Consider the following 14,029-nt stretch of genomic DNA (forward strand, 5'->3'; position numbering starts at 1 on the left):
CACTATTTGTTGTCATACCAACTTTTTCATCTCTAATTTGTTAATTTGGATCTTCTTCCTTCTTTCCATTAGTGTGGGTAATGGTTTGTTAATGTTTTTCAAAGATTCTTTGTATTTTTATTCTCCATTTCACTATTTTCTGCTTTTATCTTTATTATTTCTTTCTACCTAGAAGGTATTTATTTGAGGTCTCTGATTTCTTAAAATGCACACTCATAAGTATGAAATTTCCTCTGAGCAATGCCTTTGCTGTGTCCTGAATGTTCTAATAAGTAGTTTTTGCTATCACTTGAGTCTAGAATTTTTTTGATTTGCTGTCTTATCTTTGATGCTGGTTATTCAGCTATGTATTGTTTATTCTCCATTTATTTAAATATTTTCTGTGATTTAATTTGCTGTTGATTTCTAGTATTATTCCATTGTTGTTGGATAAAATACAGGAGGTTATTTCTACTTTCTTGTATTTGTTAAGAATTGCTTTATGTGTTAAAATATTACCTGTTATGGAGAAAGTTTCATAGGCTTCTGAGAAGAATGTATATTCAGCAGCTGTGGAGTGAAATATTCTATAGATGCCTGCTACATCTATTTTATCTATGTAAATATTTGAGGTATTGAATTCACTCACTATTATTGTGTTGTACTTTATTTGTGCTTTTATGTTTAGTAGTATTTCTTTGATGAAGTTGCATGCACTGGCATTTGGTGCATAAATATTTATAACTTTTATCTCCTCTTGATGGATTTTTCCCTTTATCAACATGAAGTGACCTTTTCTCTTCTGCCTAATTTTGTTTTGAAGTCTGCTTTGTCAGATGTGAGTATGGCTTCTTCTGCTTGCTTTAGTGCTCCATTTGCTTAGAAAACCTTTTTCTATCCATTCACTTTGAACCTGTTTTTTTCTTTGTTAGTTAAGTGTATTTCCTGTAGGCAACAAATAGCTGGGTCTTGTTTATAACCCGTGTCTTTTAGTCTTTGCATTTTGATTAATTTAGATCATTAATATTTACAGTATTTTTGTTAGATATGTCATAATTTTATAATGTCATTTTGTTGTTTTTATAATATTTGTGGATTTTTTTATCCTCATTTGTTTTCAACTCATCTAGAGAAACTTATTCATATTTTCCTGGTTGCATTTATCTTCCTCTTCTGTGTGTAGGATTCCTTTAAGTATCTTATGCACTGCTGGCTTAGTGGCCATGAATTCCTTTAATTTTTATTTATCATGGAAGGTTTTTGTTCTTTCTTCAACTATAAGTATATCTTTGCATGATACAGTCATCTTGGTTTCAGTTATTTTCTTTCAAGACTTGAAAATGCATCATCATTCCATGCTCTCCTTTCTTTTAGTTTTGGTTGCTAAATCTTCTGTTATTCTGATAGGTTTGCTGTTATATGTGGCTTTTTATTTCTCTCTTGCAGCTTTCAATATTATTTTTTTCCTTGTTCTACAGATTTAATGTTTTAGCTATAATAGGCTGTTTTCAAGGCATCCCAATAGCCTCCTGTAACTATATGGCTTCTCTTACTCAAGATTTAGGAAAATTTCTTCTATTACATTATTGAACATATTTTCTAACCTTTTAGCTTTCACCTCTTCTCTTTTTCTTTATGCCCATGATTTCAAGGTTTGGTATTTTAGGAATATCTCAGTGGTCTTGCATGTTCCATTCCTAGTGTTTTTTCTCTTTCTTATCTTACTGCTCCAATGTATCTACCTCATCTTCCTGCCATGATATCTGTCTTTAATTTGTTCCAATCTACTGGAGACATTTCTCCTGAGGCTTTTATTTGACTTATTGAGCTTTCCATTTTCAGAATTTTAGGTTTATTATTTTCAGGGATCTCTTTATTGGGTTCCTCTTTCATACATTGTATGGTCTTCCTTATTTAGTTCATCTGTTTATCTGTAATCTCTTTAAATTCACTCAAGTTTTTGTACATTTTCTCCTTTCATTCTTTGTGTACTGGAAACCACTGCTGGCAACACAAAGATTTGAGCCTAAGGGCCAGGTAGGATTCCACTTGCTAAACAGGCCCCTTTATGTGTTCCCAGAGGAAACACACATGTAACCCTAAGGATGTCCCCTGAACACATCTTACAGTGGGGGGAACAAACAGAGCACTGAGGTCTACAATGGTGAGGAATAACTGAGAGACTCATATGCTCTGGAAGTCTTGATTTTTTCAGACCCCTTCCACAAGTTTGTCACCCCATGGAAGGGAGGAGGCAGGGGACATCACCTTATCTCAGAATCCTGTCCTCAAAGCTCTCAGTCCCACCTGGCACAATCTCCCACTTAGTAGATGGTCCCTGGAAACTGAGTTGGATTCTCTGTCCAAAATAGGCTTGGTGATGTTTCTACACTGAACTTCAGGAAATGAGTCTTGCCCTCCCTGGAGAAGGCAGAGTCACCAATCCTCATGCCCTTCAATGTCTGAACTCCAAGCTTTGTAATCAGTGAATCCACATCCAATTCTCTTCCTCTCCATGGCCCTCTCACATGGCTATATACATCCTTGACCTTGTGTCAGGGTGTCCCAAAACTCTCTGAGCCACAGTTGTTCCTTGGTTTTCAAGTTCCCAGAGTAGTTAGGTCTCAAACCCTGCTTACAGCAAATGCCTGTAGCTGACAGGCAATTCTTGGAGCCATTGCACTCCACCTGCTGTGGGCCTAGTTGTCTACTTCCACAATGATCCTCAGGCATTGGGACTTCCTCTAACCAGGAAGGGTGGGCACACTGACCACACTGATCACCAAATCCTTCACTGTCTGAGCTCCTGACTGCTCAAACAACTTTGTGGGTCCATGTTAGACCCACTCATTCTCCACAAACCTCTCTTATGCCTGTCTCCTTCCCAGACATTGTTACCAGGTGTCCCAATACTCCCTGAGTTGTTTGGTGTTTTCTGGTCCCCAAGGGAGACCCCTGACTGGCTGCAAACCTCAGCAGCTAATATGCAGCTGTTTGGCTCACTGCTCTGTTTCTGAAATGACCCTCAGGCATTGAAACGTTCTCTCACCAGGCCACGTGTGGTTGCCAACCACTGTGCCTTTGCTCCCCAAGCTAACTGGCAGCTTAAATTTCTCTGCTTGCCCCGATTAAAATCTCTTGCATTCTGTAACCACCTCTGTGGATGTCTCTCTCCCAAACATTGTGTCCAAGTGTCCCAATACTCCCTGGGTTGTAGTTCCCCCTTGTTTTAAGTTCTCCCAGTCTCAAACAGTAGACCCTCTCTCTACTGTCATTATGGCACCTCATGACATCATGTTAAATGAAGTAAGCCATTATCAGAAACATAAAAGCTTCATGCTTTCTCTCATACATGGAAGATAAACATATACAAAAGTAAGCATGATCATATACAAACTCAGATGTACAACATGTTTATAACAGTGGAACTACTCTATGGAACTTGGGTAAGTAGGGAAAGGTATAGAAAATTATAGAACATAAATAATATTGCATAACACAAGATGTGAAGGCAGAGGATATAAGGATGTGTGGGGGTGGGAGGTAAAGGGGTAAGGAAGTAAAATAGAAGGGGTTGAACAGACCAAAGTAAAGTATATCCACAATGGACATACAATGAGACAACCTTTTGAACATCAATTTAAATATTAATAATGAAAGACAGGACTGTAAAATAGGTACAGGGCATGAGGGAGTACTAGTCAGTGCAGAAAGATGACAGAAGGAGACTTCATATACCTATATGAAGCAGAATTAAGAAACCCCTTGCAATTGCTTTTAGTGGAATGGGGAGTGGGTTGGTGGGGAGATACAATGGGGGCAATGTAAATATTGGACAATAAAAGTTTAATCAGAATTGTCATTTTGAATCCTCCCCCACACTATATAATGAACATATCATAACAAAAAACTTTTTTTAATAAAAAGCATGGAACCTCACCCCAGCTTTCCAAGCTATGGAGAGTGAAAGATCACCTTGGCCAATGCTAACTTGTCATGCTTGAAGAGTCACTTGAAGAGGCTTGCAGGAGGTGTGAGCTTGTTCCACAACTAGATCTTCCAGTTTGTCACAAAGGCCACCTAGCTTACATTGCCATGGAGACTTCAACTTCTACTGCCCCTGAGGGAGCTGTGGCTGGGGTTGCAAACTCTTTCCCGATTTACACTGTTGCCTTTCTGTTTTGCTGAACTTTTCAGCTGTCCTATATCTCTTTCTTAGTTCTCTGTGCTCTTCCTCTCTTTCTTCTGAATGAACTCTGTCCATTATGACCCTGACTCTTATTACAGTGTGACAAAGTTTCTACTCCGCCATCTTCCTAAATGTCTACATTTCACATTTTCCTTGTCCATTCATCCACGGATGGAGACTTAATGTGATACTGTATTTTGAGTGATTAGTGCTGTAATAAATATGGGAATATCTATCACTTCAGTATGCTTATCTCATAAACTTTGATATATACCCTGAAGTGATATTGTAGATCATGTGGCAGCTCACTTTTTAAATTTCTGAGGAACCTACATAATATTTCTATAATAGTTGTACTAATTTGATTTCCCATATAGAATTTACAAGGGTTCTGTTTTCTCCATATCTTTGAAAATATTTGAATCTTTTGTCATTTTTATGATATCCATTCAAATAGCTGTGAGGTGATATTCCATTGTGGTTTTGATTTGCATTTCCCTGGTGATTGGTGATTTTGATGATATTTTCATACACCCATTGGCCATTGTGTTTCTTCTTTTGAGAAATATCTAGTCAGCTAATTTGTGCATTTTTTTTCATTGGCCTCTTTTTTGCTTATATTTATTTGTAATATTCTTACTTTGAAAGTTTTCAGTAGTTTGAGTTCCTAACATATTTTGGATGTTACCTCTTATCACATGTTTTGTGTTTGAATATTTTTCTCATTTTGTAGTTTGTCTTTTCATTCTATTGATTGTTTCCTCTCTTGTTCAACTTTCTAACTTGATGCATTCTCAGTTTTCATTTTTGAGTTTTGTTGCCTTGCTTTGAGGTTCATATACAAAAAACAATTGCCAAGCCCACTGTCAGAGAGTGTTACTACTGTTTTTGTTTTGGTATTTTTAGAGTTTCAGGTCCTAGGATGATCTTTATATATATGGTGTGATATAAGGATATAATTTCATTTCTTTGTATATGTATATCCAGTTATACCAACACCATTTTTAGAACAGATTAGTTTTTTCACTATGTATATTCTTGGCACACTTGTTAAAAATTAGTTGACTCTAAATGTGTTGATTTATTTCTGGGTTCTCAATTCAGTTCCTTTGTTTTATGTGTCTTTTGTGCTAGTATATGCTGTTTTAATAACTAGGGCTTTGTAATATACTTTGAAGTTATGTATGGTGATGCCCTTAACTTTGTAATTGTTCTCAAAATTGCTATATAGTTCCATATGAATTTCAGGATTGTTTTTATTCCTATAGAATTTTGATAGGGATTGCATTAAATGTATAGATCACTTTAAGTAGTCTAGATAATTTTAAAATATTCATATTCCAATCTATGAACATGGAATGTCTTTTCATTTATTTATACCATTTTCAACTCCTCTATTTATATTCGTAATGTACCAGTCTTTCTAATCTTCAGGTAAGTTTATTGTTAAGTATATTTGTCTTTATTTTTGAGATTATTTCTTGATTTCTTTTTTGGGTGCTCATTATTGCTGTATATAAATGCTACTGGGTTTTGTAAATTTTTTTATTTTATAATAAAAAAATTCTTAATACATTTATTAATTCTAACCATTTTTCATGGTGGACTTTCAATATATAAGATCATGTTTCTGCAAAAAACAGGGATAATTTGATTTCTTCCCTTCCTACTTGGGTGCCTTTTATTCCTTCTCTTGTCTTTTTGATCTGGCTAATAATTCAAGAATGACATTTAACAGAGTAGAGACAGTGGATACCCTTGTCTCAATCCTGATTTTAGATAAAATAATTTTAGTTTTCCCCATTTAGTAAAATTTTGGCTGTAGGTCTCTTGTATGTACCCTTTATTATATTGATGTATGCCCATTTTATTCCTACTTTTTTTTCTGTATATTCTCTTGCTATTTGCACCTAGAACCTCATTGTGAGCATCTTTGACCAGCTGATTGATAAAGAAAAACTTGTAACCCTTTTATAGATGGTCCAGAATGATTCTCTGTACTGTTGACAATTACTACAGGATAATTAACTTGTTTTGTTAACCTGTCATTCACATTGCAAGACTTCTAACATCTCTGCATATACAAGTCCCTAGATTCAGTCACCAGCATTTTGAAAAAAGACACTTAACATCTCTGGATCTCTGGCAAAAATAAGAATAGCTCTGGCTTTCATGCTTACAGCTAAAAATACTACTTATGTAAAAAGGGTATGTGGTTGTTGATTATTAATATTCTTCAGTATTTGTTTTGTCATTTCCCAAAAACATTATCCTATCAGTCAGAGCTCCACAGTGATACTGTTCTCTCTTTCATAAAGCATTCCTACACACCTCTCAACCATGGTAGCATGACATTATTCTACCCAATTCAAGCCCTCATATTCATTAAAATAACCAAGCACCCAGAAGACACTACCAGGAGACATTCTGTATGTATCAAAGTTTCTCCATTACTTTTATCTAAATTTACTTAAGGATAATGAGGGAGGATATATTTAGGACTTCTCCTTTTAAGGAAGAAATTGTATCTATTCTATAAAATTGTGGCAGAAAATGTAACAGGATAAAATACTTTCCAACTCATTCTTTAAAAAACCCCAGCATAATCCTGATAGTAAAACAAAAAGAAATTTTTAAACCCAGGATTCACTCTGGATTAAAAAATAATTTCCCCTCAAACTGTGAATAAAAAGGTCATTTAACCTATTAAAGAGTGCTTATACTATTCACAATAGCCAAGTTAGGAAACAGTCAAGATGACCCACTACTAATGAATGGATTAAGAAAATATGGTATTTATACATAATAGAATTTTACTCAGCCAGAAAGAAGAATGAAATTTTGTCATTCAAAAGTAAATGCATGGAACTGGAGAACATCATCTTAAGAGAAGTTAGTCAGGCTCAGAAGGCCAAAAATTGCATATTCTCCCTCATATGCAGATTGTAGACCTAAAACAAATGCAGTAATATTATTGCACATGAGTCACACACTAAGGGGAGACGTGCACAGGAGGAATAGGGAAAGGGAAGGAAATCTAAAACTTGAATGTGGTTAATGTGCTCACTGTAAAGGAGTGAATAAAGTAATCTTAAACTGGCAGACTTCCCACTATGGGAAGGGACTAAGAAGTAGTGAAGAGCTCTGGCAGAGATGAACCAATGTGGGTTTCAATAAACAAGTGCATGGAAGCAATGCTAAGAACCTCTCTGTATAGCTATATTTATCTCAAACTAGCAAAAATGTTATGTCTTTCTTATTAACTATGTTTTCTCTTCAACAAAATTGGAGAATTGGCAGAAGAGGGGTGTGGGGTGAGGAGGGGTAGGTGGCACAAACAATTTATATACATGTAAGTAAGTATAAAAAAGGATAAAATAGAAGAAAGAAAAAAATTTTAAATAAAAATAGCAGAAAAAATAAAAAATAAATAAAAGAATACTTATGTCACATTTGTCTGTAATCCCAGCTAATCAAGAGGCTGAGATGGGAGGATCAAAATGTCAGCTTCAGCCTGAGAAGCTTAGAGAGACTCTGTCTTAAAATAAAATTTCTTAAATTGCTAGAGATTTATCTCAGTAGCAGAAAGTTGTTTACCACTCTGGAGGTCTGGGTCCAATTCTCAATACTGAAAAAAAGAGTACTTATAAAGAAATTACAGTTACCTTCATACTTACTGATCAAAGATAGAATAATTTTCCTATGAGAACAAGAGCAAGTCAAGTATGTCTAGTATAACCACTTCTATTCAGTGATACAGCAAGTACAATAAGGCAACTAAAATGAATCCATACCAGAATTTTAAAAGCATCTTAATTCATTGGACACATGATCATCTGTAAATAAAATCCTGCATCATCTACTGGGAGAACTTTTAAACAAGTTTTGCAAGTTTGCAGAATGCAATGACAATAAAAATCTATTATACTTCTATATACACTCAATCAGCAATTATAAACTGAAAGCCCATTTAACAGTGCACCAAAATATTAAATACTTAGGAAAAAATGTAAAAATATACAAGATCTGGTTATCAAAACTACAAAACATTGCTGAATGAAATTAAAATTGATAAATATAAAGAGATGTACAGAATTCGCAAATTTTTTCACAAGAAATAAATAATTCACATGTGAAATATAGATCTAATAATATTCTAATCAATATTTCAAGTCAAAATTCTAAAGCTGCATTATGGTTAATGAGAAGATTTCATTATAGCATTTATGAGATTCTCCTAAAAATCACTAACTGTTTACAAACTCTGTTTATTGCTGCCTTCATCTCTTTATTCCTGAATGTGTAGATGACTGGATTCAGAAAAGGAGTAAGAACTGCATCACAAATAGCAAGAAACTTGTCTATCTGTGAATTGGAGTGTGGCCATGTATAAACAAACAGTTGAACCCAAGAACAAGATGACCACAGTGAAGTGAGCTGAGAGAGTGGAGAGGGCTTTGGATGAGCCACCCGAAGCATGCTTCCAAACAGTGAACAGGATGAAGACATAGGAGATGAGAAGTATGAGGAAGGAGCCCACACAGATGAACCCACTGTTAACAGTGACCATGAACTGTAATTTGTAGGTGTCTGCACAGGCCAGTCTGAGAAGCTGAGGGAGGTCACAGTAAAAGCTGTGCAGTACATTTGGGCCACAGAAGGGTAAATTAATCAGAAAGGCCAGCTGGAAGAGTGAGTAAATAATGCCAAGGCTCCAGGCAGCAGCCAGAAATAAAATGCACACTTGGGAACTCATGATGGTCAGGTAGTGCAGAGGCTTACATATGGCCACATACCTGTCAAAATCCATGGTCATGAGCAACACCATCTCCACACCACCTATGACATGGATGAAGAAGAACTGAGTGATGCAGCCTCCAAAGGAGATCACTTTGCGCTTTCTGAAAAGATCACAAATCATCTTGGGGGAGATGACAGAGCAGGCTCCCAAGTCAATGAAGGAGAGACCAGCCAGCAGGAAGTACATGGGGGAGTGTAAGTGAGGGTCAAAGGTCACAGGAAGCACAATGAGGGTGTTTCCAGTCACACTTGCCACATAGAGCATAGAGGAGAACACCAGAAGCAGGAGCTGGATTTCCCAGGAGTGTGTGAGTCCCAGAAACACAAACTCAGACACCACTGAGTGATTCCCTCCATCCATTGACACAGCTGATTAGGCTGCAGCTAAACTTATGAGAAGTAAGAAAATGAGGAGGAAAGTGTGATTATGGCCAATATTGTGAAAATTATGATAATATGTGCTAAAATAAAGTTGCAATGTTTTCATTAAGAATCAGTGTACTATTACCCATTTATTCAGTTATACAAAAATCAGCATATCATTACAATGTGTGGGCTGCAAGAAGATACTCTCAAAATAATGTTCTGTTCTCAAATTGGCAAATTAGACAACACCAAAAGGTTCATAATATCCATGACATTCCTCAGGTACTTAAGCCACCTGTTCCACTGACTGCTACTCAATGCCACCATATTCCATGTTGCATTCATGCATATTCTCATAATCTCCTTCCCTCTCCTGTTGGCACTCACATTTCTCTGACAGATTGCAGAGATATGAAAAAAATCACTATTAACAGATGGGTCACCATTTGTAATAAGAGGTTTCTGAGACATGATTTCATACTAAATTGATATAGTTCATACATTAAGACTGAATAAAGAGTATGAAAATATGTGAGCCTTCAACTGCTTTTAGAACAGGGAAAGTATGTGGACTATCACTCTATAAAAAAACCTGTTCTCCATAATGGTTTCTCATGATCACAGCTATCTGGTGCCTCAGCTTCTCCACAATCTTTCATAATTATGAAGCCCTAATGGCTTCCCACCTTGTAATGACTTCATAAGGATAGTATATCACCTGTCATGCAAGACCTTCACCAGACAAAATTAAATGTATTTTGGGGGAATTTCATCAGAGTTTCTGCTAAGGCAACATGTCTGAAGAGCCCAAAGAGGATGAGGATAGGTCTGTAGTTATCTGTCTACACACATGAAGATACTGAGGACAAGCATACACTGATCAGGAGAAAGACAAGTGACAATGACATCCTCCCCAGTGTGTGTTTTCCTTGAACTTGTTACCACTCCAAGAGGGCTCTCTGTCCAGTCAGCTTTGGCTACTGATGGCCACTACAGTCATTTCCAAAGGCTGTGGACTCCTCACATACCTGTATGCTGATGCTCAGAAGTCCAGAAACCATTTCTGAATTTTCATCTACCTTCCTTCAATCCTAAAAATAAAAGATTCAGATTGGATTTCATATATTGTAGTAGAAATCTTAATAACTTGGGGTTGAGACCTGCTAGGACTGTTTTTTTTTCTAATCTAGTCTCCACCACTCACGTGCTATGTGAGCATAAAAAAAGTTAAGAGACCTCTGCAAAATCTCATTGTTTAAAATGGAGATCCTGCCTCCCTTGCAAAATCTAATAAATAAATGACATATGTAAGCATGAAACTCAGTATATATCACAATATATGGATAATGATATATAGATACAAATTACCAATTTACACACCTATACATGTGTATGACTATGTTCATAAGTTACTTTCATGTATAGAAAATTATTATTCCTCAAATTTGATTTCTCCAATCCTTCACTATTCTAAAGTTTTAGAAACTAGAACTAGTTTTAGGTGAGACTTATATATCTACACTTTCTTCTAATAACTTAAGAATATTTACCCAAAAAAACAATTTGCTCCTAGGCATATACACTAATTAAAGACTATCTATGGAATACAGGAAGAAGACTGGTGCTGAGACCAGGCTGTATCCCTTCCACAATGATAAGCTTCCCAATCTAAAGCCATGAAATTCTTTGCCTCACCTGAAAAGAAGATGTCTTTTCTAACTGGTTAGAACATTGGATATTTTCTGTCATTAGGAATGACACAAGATGCCTTAAAGATCCACATGTAAACTTTTCCATTGCCTTCCAAAGCAAGAAAGCCAATTATACAATACATGATGCTCAGAAAAACAGACTTCTCCCTAAACTGATGTCATTTTTTAATTTCTTTTATTCATATCCAAACTGCTTTCTTTATGAGTAGAGTTCTTCAATTTTAATCTCAAGTCAAATTTCACAAGTGGAGAAAACAGAGGTAATTTATGTATATCAGAAAATCAGATGGCTATTCAAGACCAAATTCTAGTCATATGTGACTTCCATTCTTACCTTCTCACTGATTTACTTTATTCATCTAAAGTAGATTTTAAGATTATGTGTCAGATGTCAAGGAAGAAAAATGTTGTACAAAGCTGATCCTTATCCAGCAAATAAATACACATCAGATGTGTGGAGCAGGTCATCAAAAATATTAGCAGAATGTAAAAAGAGGTAACACTAGTGATTAGAGAAGGCAGTGTAGTGATATACCATTTGATTGATAGCCATCAAAGGTGGTAAGTACTACAATTTGCAAATATAAGGTCTGAAGAAGTCATTGTAAGAGTTGGTAAAATATTTTTAGAAACAGATAAGTTTGATGTACATAGGGTTAATGATGAACTAGATGATTGTCTACAGCACAGAAATTATTTTGGAGAACAGAGAAAATAAAATGATTGAGATTTATTTTTGCCTAACTTTTCTAAGATATGTAAGAATTTTTAAAACAAATTTATGGTGTTAATGAAGGTTTAGGGGCAAGAGATGAGTAAAGAGGGCAGTTATTAAGGGAAATTGTCAATCTGTGTGATGATCCAAGTGGAAAAAAGAGACTGTAGAGAGAGGGGGTTCTCTCCAAAGTGTCTGTAGAGAGAGGGGGTTCTATTCAAAAGGACTGTAAAGGGATTGTACACAGAAGAGTCTGTTTATAAGAATGATGATTATAACCAGAGTTGAGAGTCTATGAAAATGCATTAAGACTGTAGTTTTAGCTATGAGACCATAGATGCAAAAAGTACAAGTAAGGAGAAAGAAAAACTCAAAGGAATTGATGATTGATGTTAGGGGAAACATGAAGGAAAGTGAAATCAATGATGACATCAAGATTTTAGAATAATACACAGGAAAATAGTAGGTACATTTTTGGAAATATGGAATTTGAACATAGAATATTTGCAAATAGGGAAAATAATTGATCATATGTATTTTAAGCAAATGCAGTTTTGGATAATACTGAGATATCTAGATGGAAGTATAAGATAGGATATGTTAAAGGAAATACAGAGGCAAGATAAAATTGTATGGCAATCCATATAAAGATAATAACTGAAAGCATAAAAGTGAGTAAGAGTATACAGGAAAAACATTAAAAATCAAAGACGTAACTATAGAAAATATCTACATTGATAATGTGAAAGGAAGGAAGTAAAGGCAGATCAGTTGGAGGCAGAAGGACAAGTATAGTGGGCTTGAGAGGACAAGAACATATCAAGATGAAGGAATGGGTGTAACAATAAAGGGAGGGAGAAGACAGATTTGGGGATGCCAAACAAAGTGACATGGTAAGGGAAAAGAGAAGAAACATAAAAAAATTGAAACACCAATTTACATGTATTTATACATTGCAAATGGGCTTGTTGGGTTAGCTTATTATAGGTACCCATTATAGGCTAAGAGACACATCTACAGCCATACTACCTTGAACACACTCAATCTCTTCTCTAAAATTAAGGAACATGATGAGTCACTAAAGAATGAATAAATGAAAAGTCCCCTATTAGAGGTTGATGACAAAGATTTCAGAGAACATGTATGTCATCCTGCTGTGACAATCAGCAATGCTTAACAGCTTGAAGTTTGAAATTATAAAAAAGAACTCTAACCATGAGATTAACAAGGGCTAAGATGTGGAATGTGGAATGTCAGGAGAGAGAGAGAAAGAGAATAAGAGAGAGAGAGAAACACTTCTATTCTCATTGCTTGAGGGCTAGAATGTTCACATTTTCCTGCCTGTAATCTTAACTGCCCACACACTAATGGAGAGTGCCTGACACCTGTCCCACCCTCTTCCCTAGCACACACAAAAAAACTGCTGTACTTCTGTTCCATCATACTGAATTGAGAAAAACGTATCTCATTTCCCAGAGCACAGAATACTGGGCTCACTGACCCACTCATTATAATTTTATATCTGTCCTTCTCACCTACCTGTTTTGCCAAAGGAACTAAGAAAATAGCATCATTAAAGATTCACATGGAAATGGTTTCACAAGATCTCATGGATCTAAAATGAGATCAATACAGATGCACATAAAAAGCAATATGTGAGGCAGGTGGTACAGATCATACAAAAAAGTGAACAAATGACACTACAGAGGTCTGGGGTTGTGTGAGAATTATTGCCTGTGATCATTGTGGTTTTCCCAGGTTAGCCAAGAACTTTCCCTGTTAATTAGGGGAAATAAGTGATATTTAAATTTCTTATGGCAAAAGGACCTTTTGTCATTTTCAAGAAGCACTCTAAATATTTATTTTATGATGACTAAAGATGAATTACAGGGCACCTTTAAAACACTGTCCTAATAAATTTTAAATCCTTTTTAGCATTCCCTAAATGATGACCACAATAATATTCAACTCAAACAGAATATATTTTTAAAGTGTGAAGAATAGTACATTCAGCTATAATCATAAAATATTTCATCAAAAGAATATACAAGGAAACAAGATTTAAAGTGAGTTTAAAATAACATGCAATGTATGCATTATATTAGAGTCATACAACTACTACATAATGAAGTTTGTTATTGTCATATAATCTCAGGCAAATATTTTTATCCTAAAATACATAGATATTAAAAGGTGATCATTTATCAACTAAGGACTTTCTCTTATTTTTCTTTTTCATATTTTCCCCTATAACAAACCTCCTTCAAT

At 35.4% G+C, this 14,029-nt stretch overlaps 1 pseudogene; it reads right to left on the reverse strand.

The window, feature by feature from the left end:
- Positions 1 to 8,392: 8,392 nt before the first annotated feature.
- On the reverse strand, positions 8,393 to 9,329 carry LOC109680579 (olfactory receptor 4F3/4F16/4F29-like; annotated as a pseudogene).
- Positions 9,330 to 14,029: the final 4,700 nt, after the last annotated feature.

The sequence above is a fragment of the Castor canadensis genome, chromosome 2 (assembly GCF_047511655.1).
Source record: "Castor canadensis chromosome 2, mCasCan1.hap1v2, whole genome shotgun sequence".
Classification (NCBI taxonomy): Eukaryota; Metazoa; Chordata; class Mammalia; order Rodentia; family Castoridae; genus Castor; species Castor canadensis.